Source organism: Apodemus sylvaticus, chromosome 3 (assembly GCF_947179515.1).
Source record: "Apodemus sylvaticus chromosome 3, mApoSyl1.1, whole genome shotgun sequence".
Lineage (NCBI taxonomy): Eukaryota > Metazoa > Chordata > Mammalia > Rodentia > Muridae > Apodemus > Apodemus sylvaticus.
This window is the reverse complement of record NC_067474.1, coordinates 35,003,276-35,019,865: the sequence shown is the minus strand read 5'-3', so window position 1 is coordinate 35,019,865 and position 16,590 is coordinate 35,003,276. Positions and strand designations below refer to the sequence as shown.

The following is a 16,590-nucleotide window of genomic DNA, read 5'->3' as shown; positions in this document are numbered from 1 at the left end:
GCTGAAACTAATTGTCTGTGAGATGACTGTACTGTTTTTGTTTTTTAATATTCTTAGAACTCACAGTGACTTCATTCTTGATTTCCGTTCTCACTCTTTCTCTTTTAAGAATTCTAGATTGTAGCTTATCAATTTTTAAAATGTATACTCAAAATCCAGTCATAGGCTTCGTGGATTTTCTTTGTTACGTTCTGCTTTGCGTGTGCTTTATTTCTGCTCTGATCTTTATTCATTTCTTCCAATTATTGTGGCTTTAATTCACCTGCAATTTTCCATTTTGTAAGGTATAGTCAAAACTCTATTCCCTTCTAATGTAGGTGATTGTTGCTTTAAATGTTTCTCTACATATTATCTTAAAATAATTCTCATTTTCTGGTTGATTTTTTTGATCTATGGATAGTTTAGATTTATAGTACTTACCTTTCAAGGATTTATAGAGTTTTATGAATGTTTTTTATTAATTTGCAATTAATTTCATTGTGCACAAAGAACATATTTTATTTCATTTTAATCCTTTTATTTATTGGTGATTATTGTGGCCCTGAATGTGGCTTATCTTGATAAAAGTTGTGAACATGCTTAAAATGAAAATGTGCTCCTCTGTTGCTTAGTAGAGTGTTTCCGGAATGTCAACCAGGTCAAGTTGTTTGCTGCAGCTGATCAAGTCTTCTCTCTCTGATTTTTAATGACTTTGGAATTTCTGACAGTAATTGTGGGTTTGTCTGTTTTTCTTTGTACTTTTGTACTTTTCTGCTTAGTGTAATCTGAAACCATTCTTATCTGTTTAAATAAGTAGAGTTTTTCTATTTTAATATCATCTGTATCAGTTGATATTATCATTCTGAAATAACCCTCTTTATCAATGGTGATAGTGTTTGGATTTACCTTGATATTAAAACAACTCTACCAGCTTCATTGTAGTGTTGTTATCATGATATATAATTTCCATGGTTTTACTTTTTACCTACTTGTGTTATTTATTTAAAGATAAATTTTTATAAGCAACACATACTTGGGTCTTACTTTAAAAACTCATTTGACAATTTCTGCTTTTAGTTCATACTTGACATTTGCACATTTGATGTGATTATTGTACATGGCCTGTGCTGGTCTGTACCAGGTCCTCTGTGGCTGTGTGTGTGTGTGTGTGTGTGTGTGTGTGACTTCTTGAGTGTACACACAAGACATTCCTGAGGGTCTCTGATTCTTGTGCTTTCTCTTAGTCTCCTTTCTTTCTGTTGGTTTGTCTTGTCCAACTTCAATATGATACTTTTTGTTTAATCTCATTGCATTTTATTTTGTTATATTTAAAAATGAGTGAGTGAGTGAATGAATGAATGAATGAATGAAAAATTCCCCTCTAGGGCAAAGGTTAACAACTGAACTGTCACTTATACCTGCTGGGAGAGCGAAAATCAGTTTTCTCCAATAGAGTGATACTGGGTGTATTAACCACTCCACAACAGGCTTTATTTTCAGGAGTATGTGACCAACATATAATGAACTCCGCAGAATTTTGTGTGTGTGTGTGTGTATGTGTGTGTGTGTGCTTTTACTTGCTTACAGTTTAGTTTGGGGGGGGATGGGGAGTGTTTCCTTGGTTTTGTTGAAGTATTGTGGTTTTGTTTGTTTTTTGAGAAATACCTTAAAGTTGGGTGGGTCAGGTGCAGATCTGAAAGAACCAGGGGGAAGGGAAGAATATCATCAACATATATTTAAGTTTAAAATTTGTTTTAAAAAATTTAATACAAAATACAATAAAATTTAAATAGATATACAAGGTCAACAAAGAGTGTGAGCTCCACAGTTGTTTGCCCACCAATATTTAAAATATTCCATATTTTTAAGAAGAAAGCATACATAGTTTATTGCTGACAAATTAATTGACCATAATTGTCAAAATTGCTAGTTATTAATTCATTTTCAGTTTTTCTGCGTGAAAATGTAAGCCCGCACAAGTGTCATGGTTAATTACAATACATTTGATGTGACCTAATTAGTATTGTGAGGAACCAACACATGGATAAGCAAACAGGCATACATGCTTTGGACAAAATTCGATGTGATGTGAATACTAATTTCGGCCTTTATTGTTTTACTCATTAAAAGCCCCTTTGGTTGGAGCAAACAGCCCAGACATCTATTGGGGTCTTATGTGGCAGTGACTATATAAGGTGCTTTCATGGGCATTTGCCTATTTCTCATGAAACTGTGAAGGAAGGGAACACAGTATCCCCATTTCACAGATAAGGAATAGACTCATACAAACTCAACTGCCCCATCTATGTGTCCTGCATGGAACAGGCAAAAAAGTTTAACCCAGATTTATTGTAGAAATATATTCTCAGGGAGTTTAAAAACTTTTAGTATTATTAGAAAATTAACCCCACTTCACAAAAAGAGATACATAACACACACCCACACGCACATACACACACACATACACACACATGTACATGCACATACACACATGTATATACATATAGTAGAGAAATCATATTTCTAGGAATGTAGATATTAGTAATACACTTCATTCTTGTTAGAGCATCATGAAAACAGACCACAACTCACTTAGAAAAATCATTCTTTATAAGAGTTTAAGTTCTCTGGTAGACAGCTAGGATAACACCAATATCAAATGTCAATAGAGCCAGATGACTTCTTGACATAGTTGCCTGTTTGTCTAGCTGGTGGGTGGGTCTTCTGGAGTTTTCTGGTCATATCTCTTGAAAAAAGTAGTACCTAAAGTTGTTTGACATTCTTTAAAAGTGTATGAATGGGACTGGTGACCTGGGTTTAACCTCAGCACTGCAAGAAATATAAAATTAAAATAAGCATCAAACAGAAGTCTATAACTTGCTTTTTTCTACTGTATTTTCCCTGGAGCCCTGGCCTTCCTAGTATGATGCTTTGGGCCATTATTTGGTCCTGATGGGACCACTGGATTTTCTATCTGTATAGGAGCCAATTTCTCATTTCATACAATCCCATATCATTGTCTTTTAGTGGAATCCAATTTGTCAGTTTGAAATATGGTTGAGATGGAGAACCATTAGCCTTCTACATATTAAGGTAGCATAGAAAATAGTCTCATTCAGAGTAAAAGAATAGTCTTTGTAATTTTATTTCTGTTATTTTAGTAATTTTTAGTTGGTATATAAAATAGTGGATTTCATTATAGAGTTTTTGTTACTGTGTCATTGTACCTTGCTCATACTTGACCCAACACTCTCCTGACCCTTCTATCTTGCTCTTTATGGTCCCCTTTCTCCTCCTCATGTAGTCTCTCTTCTGTTTTCATGTGGCAGTTTCCCTATAATAATACGGATTCCACATATGAGAGAAAGCATAGTTTCTTCCTTTCTCTCACTATATACTCTTGAGTTTCTCCTCTTCCACCTTTCTGTCCTTCAACTCCTTTAATAGTTCCCCGTTGTTTTCATCACACACACACACACACACACACACACACACACATACACACACACACACACACACACACACACACACGTTTTCTATATAAGCGTATCTTTTGTGGACGTCTAAGCTGGTTAAACGTCTTGGATATTGAGTGTAGTTCAAACAAACGTGGATGAATGGGATTCTTTATGTTATGCTGGCTTAGTTTCTGTCTGTGATATACCTGACACATGATAGCTATTTTCAGTGTTTTAAGCATAGGATTATATAACCTGCAATTAGGGATAATTAGACTTTTTCTCTTCCTGTTTATATCCTCTTTATTTTGGATTTTTTAAAGCTTATTGCTCTAGCAAGACTTCAAGCTGTGTATTGAATGAGATTATATACTTTTGTCTCATTCCAAATTTTAAAGGAAGAGCTCTCAGTTTTCCCCATTAGTGTAACACTGGTGATAGGTTTCTTTTTTTTTTTTTCCCACTTTTTAAATTAGTTTTTTAATTTTTAATTTTTTAATTTTAATTTTTAATTTTCTTTATTTACATTTCAAATGTTATCCCCTTTACTGGTTTCCTCTCCAAAAACACCCTATCCCATCCATCCTTCCTCCCCCTGCTTCCCTATCCTGGCATCCCCTTACATTAGGGCATCAAGCCTTCACAGGACCAATAACTTTTCCTCTCATTGATGTCTAAAAGGACCATCCTCTGCTACATATGCAGTCAGAGCCATAGAACCCTCCATGTGTATTCTTTGGTTGGTGTTTTAGTCCCTGGGAGCTCTGTGGGTACTGGTTGGTTCATATTGTTGTTATTTCAATTATGGAGATAATGGGGCTTCCTTGGACTGTGGAAAGCAGCTGATTGTGATTTGCCACATGCTCTTTCAGAGGCATGGTTTTGCCACCTGCAGATAACTTCCTTTTTTTTTGGTGATAGGTTTCTTATGTATAGTTTTTCAGGACTTTTATCATTAATTGGTGTTGACTTCGTCAAAGGACCTTTCTGTATCTATTGAGAAGCTCATGTGGTTTCTGTCCTTACATCTATGTGTGTGCTATATGCAATTTACTGATTTGCTCATGGGGAATCAATTCTCTAATTTTATCTTGGTTATGTGATCATCTTAATGCTCATTTGAATTTTCTAGTACTTTATTGAGAATTTTTACACCTATTTATGTTCATCCAGAAAACTCTTCTGGAGTTTTCTTTTTTTCTGATATGAATATCTTTGATGTTGGCATTAGGAAAGAGGTGTTTAATCTTCTGACATTTGAACATGACCCTGTGGTCTATAATTGTGTTGGGTCATGATCAATGCTTTCTGGACTGCATGTTGGAATATCTTTACTGGGTAATTGTCTCTGCAAATGGTTTTGATGGTCTTTTTTTTTCTATCAGAAATAGCTCTTTTTGCTCTATTATTCCTTTCCTCCCAGTCAGTTACTCTTCACACAAACCCTCTCTCACATATTCTCCTTTCCCTTTGAGAAGAGGAAGTTCCGTTCCTTGTACCAAGCCAATCTGACATGTCAAGTTACTGCAGAACTGAGCACATCCTTTCTCACAAAGATCATAAAAGGCATCCCAGTTAAGGGAACAGGATCCACAGGCAGGCAACAGAATCAGAGACAGCTCCAGCTCCAGTTGTTGGGAGACTTGCATGAAGACCAAGTTGCACATTTGCTACATATGTGTGTGTGTGTGTGTGTGTTTGTGTGTGTGTATGTGTTGGTTAGGTGGTTAGGTCTAGTCCATGTATCCTCTTTGGCTCAGTCTCTGGGAGCTCCCAAGGGTCCAGGTTAGTTGAGGACAAAGATGGAACAAAGACTGAGAGGATGGCCAACCAATGACTGCCCCAAGTTGAGACCCATTCCATGGGCAAGAACCAATAACTGACACTATTAATGATACTCTGTTATGCTTACCAAGAAAGAGCTCTTTAAGCAGCATAGTATAGCTTTTCTGTAATGATCTGATATAAGTTTTTGGTGAATCTGTCTGAGCCTGTTTTTTTTTTTTGGAGACATTTCAGTAGCTGCTTATGTTGTCTATGTCCTCTTGACTTAATAATGTGTGAGGTAATGTATTATTAAGAATGTATCAATTTTCCCACACATTTTGGCATTGTATTTTCAAGGTATTTTCCAGTCATTTTCTGGATTTCATTGGCATCTATCTGTTCAGGGTTCCTCCCTTTATTTCTAATTTTATTGATTTGGGGTTTTTGTTCTCCTTAGTTTGGCTAAGAATTTGCTGCTTTTCTTGAAGAACTAACTCATTTAAAAATATTTATTTTATTATGCTCTAAAATTTTATTTATTTATTTAATGTATATGGGATTTTGGTTTGCATGTATAAAGTACACCACATGGTACCTGGTACCCCAGGGTATCCTGAAATTTAAGCTGTTTGTGAGCTGACATGTGAGTGCTGGGAATTGAACTTGGGTCCTTTGGAAGAGGATCTAGCACTCTGAATGACTGAACTATCTCTCCAGTCCTGGAGAACTAACTCTTTCAATCATTATACCATTTCTTAAGCTATCATTGCATAATTTCTTCCCTGATATTATTTCATGGTGTATACTGTTTGGGGGTCTTAGCTTACTTACTATTGTTCTTACGTCTGTATTTATTGGCTATGTAAAATGTGCTTTATTTATTTGATATTTTTGATTTTAAAAATTGAATTAAAATTATTTTATGTGTATGAGCATTTTGCCTGGATGTGTATTGTATATGTGTCTGAGGCCCATGGAGGCCAGAAGAGAAATTCAGGTCCCCTAGAACTGGAGCTACAGATTATGGCAAGCCACCATGTGAATACTGGGAAATAAACCTGAGTCATCTGAAAGACTAACCGATGCTCTTAACCACTGAGACATTTCTCTAGGCTCACTGACCTTTTTCATATTAATTAGCACTCACAGCCATAAACTTTCTTCTTAGAACTAGCTTTGCTGTATCTTGAAGACTCTGATTAGTCACATAGCCACGGTTTTGATTTTATGAATTGAAAAAATTTATTCACGCACTTCTCTATGACCCACTGATTCATTATCAATAATTTGTATAGATTTTTGGTTTGTATTGCTATTGAGTTTTAGTTTTATTTAGCTTAATCTGTTTAGATAGAAGAAGAAATTCAATTATTTTGTATTTGTTAAGACTTGGTTAGAAGTTTAAAATTGATCTACTTTAGAAAGAGCTGTTGAGAAGAGTCTATTACTACAACTACATATTATGTTCTGTTAATACAGTGACTCTAAACCTTCCTAAGGCTGTGACCCTTTAACATAATTTCTCATGTTGTGGTGACTCCCACACCTATAGATGACTTTAATTGCTACTTCATAACTGTAATTTTGCTACTGTTGTGAGTCATAATGTTAATACTTGTGTTTTTTGATAGTCTTAGATGATTACTGTGAGAGAACCATTTAACTCCTCAAGGGGTTGCAACCTACAGGTTTAGAAACTTAGTGTTAACACAGTGTAGTTATATAAGCATTATGTAGTATACATATTATATCTATATCTCTATATATGTATGTATAAAATAACAATGGAAATATAAAATACTCATACATACCAGTGGAGTTATTAAGGCATTTAAGAATCCAGGCAAGGAAGTTATCACAGTAAAGAATCAGCGTGGAACTGAGAAAACCAAACAGGACTTCTAGAAATGAAACAATTAATCATATAAGAATACAGTGGAGCTTCAAGTTTCCATCTCTGCCTGGAGAGAGAGTTGGTTTCCTAGGAGTGCTGACACGCCTGAGAGCACAGGTGAAACTACCACTTCTGTTCAAATTCCTGACCCAAGAGGGACCCATCTAGAGCCATCAGGACAAAGGAATCATGGAACAGCTAGGGACAGGATCCTGCTGGTTTCCATCTGCTCCCCAGAGCTGACCCTGTGACACAGCTCTCCATACCCAAATTGTTACTAGAGAGGCTTACAGGAGGGACAAGCCACAGTCAGAGACAGCAAGACCAGCTAATACCACAGATAACCAGATGGTGAGAGGCAAATGCAAGAACATAAGCAACAGAAACCAGGCTACTTGGCATCATCAGAACCCAGTTCTTCCATCACAGCAAGCTCTGGATACCCCAACACACCAAAAAAGCAGGATGCTGATTTAAAGTCACGTCTCATGATGATAAATAGAAGACTTTAAGAAGGACATAAATAAATAACTCCCTTAAAAATACAGGAGAGAGAGAGAGAGAGAGAGAGAGAGAGAGAGAGAGAGAGAGAGAGAGAGAGAGAGAGAGAGAGAGAGAGAAAGTGGCAGGGTGGGGTTGGGGAGGTGGACAGCGGTGGATGCCAGGAGCAGGGGTGGGGAGGCGCCATCTGGCTAAGGCTGTGATTGGAGGAGCAAGAGCAAGCCACAGCAGTCCTATGGGGAGGCTGCCCAACAGCTCCTGTGTTTGGGAATGGAATTTAGGGCCTGGCTCTGTTATGTCCTTGCTACTGCTACTGTCCCACTTCCATTGAACTGACTTGGGACATACATTCCTTTTGAGGCTGTGTGCAAACAAGAGTGCTTGGTATTCCATGTGTTTTTGCTGAACTTGTAAAGGAGACACCAGGATGGTGGATTAACAAGAACACTGACCTGTGGGCAGCCTCCTAGCTGAGAACATCGGATTTTCACCCTAGTCCAGGAGCTGCTTACATCGATACAGATGAATGAAAACACCATTTGGTAAGACGCCTGGCCAATAGTCCAGAACTGATGCAGGCCATGCTGGAGTATCTGCAAACATGATAAAGAAGAGGACATCTCACAAAAACATTGGACCAGTATGGGACCAAGCAAGCCTGTGTCCCAGCTCTGGCAGAACATTGTAGGCTGCAGGATTCAGCATGGGTGGAGAGAGGGCAATGGTCCTGTCACCCAGTGGAAGGGGACTGTCCTGGACCAGGTGCCTGTGAATCCTTCTCTGCATCTTATGAAGTATGATAGACTTGACTGCGTTTGGACTAGAACTTAATAAGGATGAAAGAGTTTCTGCACTGGAAGTCCTCCCTGATAGAGTCACAATATCTTGGGTCAACGATGCACACTTAGGAGACATAATGATTGGCAAAGCAGTGGAGCACATATTTGAAACAGAGGATAGCTGTAAAGATGAGTGGAGGAGAATGGTATTGGCATGGGCAACTATCATGAACACATGGTTTTACATTACCTATGAGAAAGACCCTGACTTGTACATGTACCGGCTCCTAAATGATTACAAAGAAAAGATGCAACCTCTCTGTACCATACCTTATTCCAGTGATTCACCTCCAGCAGAAAGGGAGCCAGGAAGTTGTGCATAGCCTGGTAGGTAAGCAAGCAGAATATGCCAAAGAAGATGGCTCGAAAAGGACTGGCATGGTCATCCATCAAGTAGGGGCCAAGCCCTCTGTGTATTTCATCAAGTTTGATGACGACTTCCATATTTACGTCTACGATTTGGTGAAAACATCCTAGATGTCATCACAAACTCTGCCAGCTTTGTGGAACTATTAAATGTCCACCAGCAGCGCTGATGTTGTTCTGAATAGTGCAGACTGATTCGAACACAAGGCATCAGTGAGGGGAATTATAGAGTTCAGCTCATATATTTTAACAGCAGGTTCTCTGGAAGGAGAGATGGGTATAGGAACGGGGGCAAGAGAAAACACATGGAGAGATACAAAAACACATGGCTTCAGGTTCAAGTCTCCATCTTTAATCCCTCTTTCTCAAGATACAAAGGCAGGCCAAGCCCCTCCCCTGAAGGCTGGAAACAGGTTCTTCTTGTTCTTCAATGAGGGGGGTGGATCAGGTTGCTGGCTGCTATTCTTTTAGAACAATGGGCAGGAGGAGGTATCAACAGGGAATCCTCCCTCTTGAAAGTATCTGTGTGAGATGATCCTCCCTCTTACAAGAAGGCTGTCTGGGGTTACAAGCAAGGTGGTAAAAGTTAAGCTAGTATCATAGTCATTTAAACCTGGATAGGTTGTAACCATTTCCCTTCACTCTGACACTCTCATTCTGCTGCCACAATGCAAGCATAGTTTGTTATTTTTGTTGCTGCCTTTATTGAGAGATTATGTGTTCATATCCCTACCTGTCTAGATCTGCATATCTGTGTGCCTATGTATGTAGTATACACACACAGAGGCACTCACCGCTGGCACTCCTTTCCTTTCAGATTGGGGTGGGGGTGATAATGCTTTCTCTAGTTCAACAGGAGTGCTGGACCCAAGTCAGTCATATTTATAATGTGCCTGCTCTTTGTTTAAAATTAAATTTTGGCACAGGAAGAACACAGAGACATTTAGGTTGTTTCAAAAGTAAGAATTTCTGAGGACCATTTCAATCTGGAGGCTTTTTAGCTGAGTCCAGATGTAAATTATCCATAAGCAGTCAATGGCACACAGTAGAATTTAGTAAACTGTTGAGAAATCTGGGTAAAAGTTTGCCTTCAATGCTAAGCTTTGTTTTGTGTGTGTGTGTGTGTGTGTTTTGTTGTTATTATTAATTTGTTTCATTGTTGTTGTTTACTCTTTAATAGTAAGTATTTTTAAAATAGAACCCAGGTCCTTGGTTAACATGGAATAATAGAGATGTGCTTTTAGATGGCACATAGGTCCATTTGTACATGCCTATAACTGGCATCTTAGTACATGGACTTAAGAAGCAACAATACATCAGTGGTTTGTATATGTGGTAAATTCCTGCAAGAACAGTGCATTTGTATTAGAAATCTAAGTTTTAAGTATGGCCTTGTTGCCTTCTATCAAGTTCTCTGGGATATTTTAATTTTTATTCCTACTATTGTTGATATATAATTATAGTCAGAAGGCCTCTTCTCCACTTCCTTACTGGCTCCCACTCCTCCTGGCTTTCCCCAACAGAGAATGTTAGACCAGTATGGCTTCTTGCCTTGGTTCTGGTGTAGCAGAGTCTGTTCTTGCTCCAAGTGTGCTGTTCATGCAGGTTTATTCCCTCTGTGGCCTCGGGGCTTTGCATGTCCAGGATGTGTCACTGTCATCCTGGCTGGTTATGGGTGGATTGTAGCTCTTCGCCATCAGGTGCATTCATGATTTGTTCCTGTGAGGCTGTTTGAAGCTGAAATAGAACTGAAATGCAGTTGGCTGACAAGCCAAACATCTGCTTGCTATCACTTTGTTTTGGAAGAACCCTGGTAGCTTGTCAGCTTGGAGAAAGATGGTTTGCAAAACCAATTTCTCATGGAAGTTGGAAATCTTATCTGTGGCTGGACAATCTTGGATGCTGTCAAGCAAATATCAGAGGCTTGGCCCAGTGTAATTATACTTACCTAGTTGGGGTCCTTCGTGATGCAAGAAATTAGTCACTGTTCAAGGCACATGGTTATTGGATATCCATTTAGTCTTCACAGAGGCTGACCACCTTATGCTGCTGGGTGGTCACAACTGCTCACCATGTGAACACAGTACCTTCTGTTCCTGGCTGCAATCACAATGTGCTCAGTGTTTTCTCATAGGCATCAGGGACAAGCATCTCAATACAGTGTAATATACCTTAATCCTTGGTGCCTCTAGTATATGTGACAAGGTGTCATCCTGCATGTAAATTTCTGAGCTGAGTCTGATTCTTACAGCCCATACTAGTATCTGTGGCACAGCCTGGTGTGCTTCAATCTCCTATCTAGACATGCGCATGCAGTCTACAGTTTGGGTTTCTATAGCCCATATTGTCTTTCTCCATGTTTCCTAGCAACCCCTGACAAGTATAGTTAAACCCCATGGACAATACTGGTGCAGCTAGATGTGTCTGTTGAGCATCTTTATGGAAAAAATCCCATCAGGTAGCATTTCTGTTTTCTTTTCTTCTATTTGTCTGTTTTCTTTTAGCCCCCTCCTCAGATTCCATAGACTAGATTTCTACCCATCCACTTTCTCAGAACTCTACACTAGTTTGTGACTGTCTACTGCTTTCCTCTTCTTTATCTATTTACACTGGAGTCTAGTCTTTCTTATTTTAACTCTTCTTTGCTATATTACCAAGAAGAAGATTCCAATATGCCAGCTTAATCAGATGTCCTCAATACTTCCTGGACAAGAAAAGACCTTAAATATCCATGACAGAAATAGTAGATGGAAAACAGAGGTGTTATTTCTTTGAATGGCTCAAGGTTCTCCAAAGAGAAAAGGTTTTCTATATTGAAGAATCTATTCAAACTGACCAAACTCTCTTGAATCTATTCATACTGCCATACAAGATATCTTAGGCCAAATAATTTTAAAAGAGAAGACATTTATTTCTGAATGAGAGATAAGCTCTTGAGGCTGAGACATCCAAGTTCACAATTCCAGTGGATTTGGTGGCTGGTCATAACTGTTCTTTGCTTCTGAAATGACCCTGTGAATTTGTGAGTTCAGATCATATAAATATCTTGCCCTTTTAAAGATGACACTTTCTTGAATGTTTTCACACAGAATAAATCAGAAGGGCATAAAGGAAGGGTAGAATTTGTCCCTCAAGCCATTCCCTATGTTAGAATGAAATTCCCCAAATCTTATCTATCAGAGAGAAGTTCTGACAGCTTAATCATCTTCTAAAAGTCTAATCTCTTAACATTGTGACATTGGGAATTAAACTTAAACATGAATTTTGAAGGAAAAACATTCAAGCTACAATAAGGTTAGGAACTTTAGCTTTCTGTTTTTTTCATTTGTGTTTAGGGAATTTCATAGTTTTTAATCTACTTGACAGAAATCTTGACATTTCTGTGAAGAGGGGATCTCAGTGGAAGAATTGCAAACCATAAGATTTGCCTATGGCCATGTCTTTAGAATTTTTTTCTGATTGATATGGGAGGACCCAGCCAACTGTGGGCCAACTCTAGGCAGGTGGGCCTGGGCTGTAGAAGAAATCTAGTTAAGCAAGGAAGGGAAAGCAATTATTAAATAGCATACCCACATAGTCTCTGCTTTAGTACTAGCCTTGTGTCCTGCCCTGGCATCCTTTGAAACTAAAATAAAACCTTCAGCACCTTTAACACAGAAACAGGAAAGCAATCTACAATAGATGTCTTCTGATTATATCTTATGCATAAAAGAATAGGTTTGACTTCATAGATAGGAAAAGAAAACAAGAGGAACCTCTTGGATGTGGGTCTATGGATCCATCCAATGAGAATGTTCTGTGGCAATTGTGTTCCTTCCTCACCATATCCTGGTGATGACAAAGAAAAAGGACATAGGCTCACAAGGACAAAACAATGGAGGTAATCATCATAAAATGTTATAGCCAAAAATTGGCAGCCTCTTATGTACCCAAGTATTTAAGTCTACTATAGGTGCTTAGAAATCAATATTTTACTAGATGGATTGGATGGTGAATTGGGCATGCCCTTTGGCAAGGAAAATAAAGAACAAAAGGATGGAAAGTAGGAGAGAAAAGGACAGAAGTGGCTGGAAATTTGATGGATAGCTCCAGAGTCATGCAAGTCCAGACCAAGGCAGATTACGTGTGTGCATATATCTGTTTTCCAGCTCTATGTGGCTCTTGTGTCTTCACATATTGGAGAAGTGTGAGTTTCTCTAATGTAATTCCAAAAATACACAGCTTTTAATAATAAGGATTCTACTCTGTGACTAATAAACCCTCTTCCGCCCTCAAAGTCCTTACTACCTCTTAATGCTTTGGCTGAGAGAAGAATTAGGAGTGCCCTCTGTGAGCCAGTGAGGACAGGACAGGACATGCATTGGCATCTGTACTTGAGATAGAAAAGAGAACCCAGAAGCAAACACTCTTTTAGGTGATTTGGAAATGCTGAGACCAAAATCTGTTTGGTGTATTCTAGGTTCAGACAAGTATTCAACAGAGTTGTACACTCATGACGGGTGAGCACAGCTGGAAGGGGCCGGATGGAAACTTGAAAAACTAGGCTCCAAAGGCTAGTTGCAGAGCCATTAAGAATTTTTTTAAATAGGAAAAGAAAATGATATGCTCAAAATCGGAGCAGGCAGAATGAATGGTATTTTGAGATCAGAAAGGAAGACCTTGAATTAATAAGAGTTTTTGAACACCAAATAATTGATAAACTTGAGTTCATTTTGGGCCCGTTGAGGTGCTTCTCAGTGAGCCCTCTAAAGTCCCTTAACACCAAATTCAATAGAAGTTCATCTTATCCTCCTCAAGTATTTGGAAACAAATTTCTCTGGTAGCTGTGTAAACTCAAGAAAATTCCTTCATTTTTATGATGTTTGTGATTCTCCCTTATGAAATCAGTAGAGTCTGGAGAGATGGTTCTGCATTTAGTAGCACTTTCTTCTGTTCTTACACTGGGACCAAGTCTGATTTCTAGTCCCCTTGTTGGGCATTTAAAAACTGTTAGTAATTCTGACTCCAAGATATCAGAACCCCTTTTTTGTTTTCACAGACACCTATATTTACACACACACACACACACACACACACACACACACACACACACACACAAATACACCTTCTTTTAAAAAGGAACTGATACAGTATATTGTCTCTCTGTCTTTTCCTAGGTTCCTAGGTACCATCCAATATCATGGTAACTACTGACTGTTTTATTGTTTATTTTTTCAGAAATAGTTCTTGGAAGAATAAGCATCTGGCTTGATGAACCAAAGGAAGTACAGTTATTCATTCACAAGAACTTACCCCCATTACCATTTTTAATATGTTCTCACTGAGCTCTTTACTTAGAAGGATTTTAAAATGGGAGCCACCTTTTTAGTGGTATTGTTGTATAAATTAATGCCACAATTTCCAAGTATATTAGAGATATGCAATGAATTAAACATTTCTTAAAGTCATGATCAATGTTCAACTATAAATTCATTTCTAGGCACCTAAAATGGAAGCCAAATTGTTTCCCTGCCTTCAGAACCCCGTTTCCAAACCTTGCTGCTACAAAAGCAAAACCATTTATTTTGCAAAAGGTTTATCAGAGATCTAATTATGGCATCAAGTGGGGTGGTGTTCAGAACAGGCTGAATGATAAATAACGAGAAAAAATAATCCAATAATTATTTAAAGTAGTGGGTGTTAGCGTCCACTCTGATTTCATGATGGTGGTAGCTGGGAAAAGCTTCAAAGTAACAATACACATCCAGCCATCGAGGATATTTTAGTCTTCTATTCATAGTTTATTTCATTACAAAAGTCCAGTGGATTTGATCTGTTTTTCAATTATCCCAGCCACTTACTTGTCGGTATTGTGCCTGGCTGCTACACGTGTGCTGCAGGCCCTCTGCACTATTATCCTGATCAACAAAAGACAATTATTACTTTCTAAAAAAGCTTTAGATGGAACTGCCCTGACAATGGGCACAGGTAATCAGAGGTATAATCACATTCTGCAGGAAATCTGTGCCTGCAGAATGAACAGGAACAAACACGGATCGGTCTTTGAAGTCCATTTTCATGTAAACATCAAATGGTGCTGTCACGGGTTTCCACCCCAGGTTTGAAGTGTAAATGGGCAGCATCAGCTCAGGGTCAAGAAATAACTCAATTTTAGTGTGAATGTATTCACAAAATATATCATTTTTTCAAGTCTTAAGCTGCAATCTACTAAGGCTATTGGAATATTATGCCTGCCTGCTTATAGAGGCACATGATGATATCCTTTGCGACATAGACACATTTAGTGTGAATTGAATCACACGCTTAAAAAAAATAGGGACTCAGAAAAGTAGGCTGGCAATAGGCTGGTGCCAGAGGCAGGTTCTGGTCTCAGGTCCTCATGGAGGCATTCCAGAAAGCTCACAAACTTGTTTCAGAGAAGCAACAGCCCAGAGGCAGCTTACCAATATCTGGAAGATGCCCTTCCAGCAAGAGTAGGCCTTGAGCTCTCCCAGGTAATTTGAAAACAAGTTTTTTATGTTGAAAAATTGCCGATGACAGATTCTGAACTGTGCCATTGTTGCCGGGAGTCACAATAGACCTAGATAAACTATGCACTGGAGAATGGTGCAACTCTCAACTGCCTACAGATATTTTCCTTTGCTTGCTTGGCAGAGTCTTGTCTCTGCCGCCAGTCATTTCTTTAAGGTAGTTTCGGAGCCTCGTCTACTACTAATGATTTGCACCTGATGTTCTGGTCATTGTGGGTGCTTAACAGCATCTCTGGCCTTACCTAGACACGATGCCCCAACTGTGAACAATGACACTGGTCTCCATCAATTGTTAAAGGTTACTTGGAAGCAAAATCTCCTGTCTGGGAATCACTGCTTTAAGGAAGAATTCCTTGGCATTCCCTTAAATCCCCATTAAAATCAAATACTTATTCCTCTGTAGAAAAGTGACTCTAGGAACATCGTCGTAGCTCCACCCACTGCCTGATTAGAAGATAAGTCTCTAAAGACTAAGTGTAGCCAGTCAGATTGATGAATGGGAGCCATAAAATCCTCGGAGAGAAATTGTGATGGTGGGAAACTGGCCCGAGCTTCTTGGGCAGCCTAGAAATTTCGTGGGAGGAAATCCAGATGCATGCGCAGAAGTGAGGATGACCAGGGCTTTTTCTGCTTCCCAGGCCTCTTACAGGCGGCAAGGCAGTGTGGATCAGTTTTCCCAGACTGCGGGAAACATGCAGCGTGATGGAGGGGGTCAGAGGAGATTAGGATTTAACTCATTGGGTGAGAGGGAGGATGCAGGAGTGGGTCACCCTTGGGCCAAAGAAAGAATATGTGTTCTCGCTCTTTTTGTTTTGTTTTTGTTTTGTTTTTGCATCTGAGAAGCATCTGAGAAAACAGGTGGCAGACTCTCCCACTTCCCCATTATCCTCATTATGCCCAGTTGGTGCTCCACTGAGGCTGCAGAACATAGTGGGGGCAAGGCCAACACTCTCTCTCTCTCTCTCTCTCTCTCTCTCTCTCTCTCTCTCTGACACACACACACACACACACACACACACACACACACACACACACACACACACACACACACACACGGAGCAGGGCATGAGAGCCTACAGTGTGGAAGGGTCTGTAGACAATGTGGTGTATTTCAGAAACCCTGCCATAGGTGCTATGGGAACTAGAGAAACTGTGTTTCGATGGGAACATCTGAAAGATTGTTTGCCTTGCATTTCTCTTGTTTCTTGCCTTGGCTCCTCTAGTGTGTATTAATGAACCGTGGCCATAGAAACTAT

At 39.1% G+C, this 16,590-nt stretch overlaps 1 pseudogene; it reads left to right on the top strand.

Annotated features, from left to right (window-relative positions):
- The first annotated feature begins 8,125 nt into the window (after positions 1-8,125).
- LOC127679839 (spindlin-1-like) lies at positions 8,126-8,923 on the top strand (annotated as a pseudogene).
- Positions 8,924-16,590: the final 7,667 nt, after the last annotated feature.